Source organism: Anastrepha ludens, chromosome 3 (genome assembly GCF_028408465.1).
Source record: "Anastrepha ludens isolate Willacy chromosome 3, idAnaLude1.1, whole genome shotgun sequence".
Taxonomy (NCBI): Eukaryota; Metazoa; Arthropoda; class Insecta; order Diptera; family Tephritidae; genus Anastrepha; species Anastrepha ludens.
The window spans coordinates 111,318,561-111,319,550 of record NC_071499.1 but is presented as its reverse complement, the minus strand read 5'-3'; positions in this window follow the sequence as shown (position 1 = coordinate 111,319,550).

Sequence of the window (990 nt, the reverse complement as noted above, 5' to 3'; positions counted from 1 at the left end):
TTTTGTTTTTATTTTTCATTTCTTTGCATTCTGCTTCATCTTTATTTAGGATTATTATAATATTGTTGTGTTATTAATGATCGGATGTTGATCCCGGTGTCCAGCACTCTTTCCATCTCATTAATGGTCTTCCTCGCGCGTTTGTAGTATATGGTTTCCAGGTCATCACCAGTTTTGACAAGCGCTCTTCGGTCATTCTGAGGATACTTTGCTCCAATCTCGTCTTCTTTTGCGGCTCAATTCTACTATATCGAGTATTTCACATATTTCTCTCACAATTTTCTGTTCTCAGCGGAGATATTCACTTTGCTTCTTTATTCAGTTAAGAAAGTGCAGAGCTAACAGCCCGGTTGTTAAAGCCGAGGAAATAGGCTCTTATAGAAAATTGTGCCTGAGCGATTAAGTCCTACGGCTCGTACGATCCTCTCCAACATCAGGTTAAAGAAGTCACACGAAAGCGAGTCACCCTGTTTGAAACCTTGTTTGGTATCAAACGTCTCGGAGAGGTCCTTCCCTGCTGGTATTGAGCAACGTTATCTTGTATAGCCGTAATATTTTGAGGGGATACCAAATTCAGACATCACGGCAGACATCACGGCAGACATCACGGCATACACCTTTTTGTACTGTCTAATGCAGCTTTGAAGTCGACGAATAGATGGTGTGTGCCGATTCTCCTTTCATGGGTATTTTTCGTATTGTGAATATTTGGTCGATGGTAGACTTTCCAGATCTAAAGCCACACTGATAAGGTTCAATCAGTTGGGTGATGGTGGGCTTCAGCCTTTCACACAATACGCTCGTTAGAGCCTTATAGGTGATATTTAGAAGACTAATCTCGCGATAGTTGGCCCAGATTTCAGAATCACCCTTCTTATGGGTTGGGCAGGGCACACTTAAAGTCTAATCGGCAGGCATGCTTTCATCTGACCATATTTTGCATAGGCTGATGCACGCACCTTAGCAGTACCTCGCCGCCATATTTGAGTG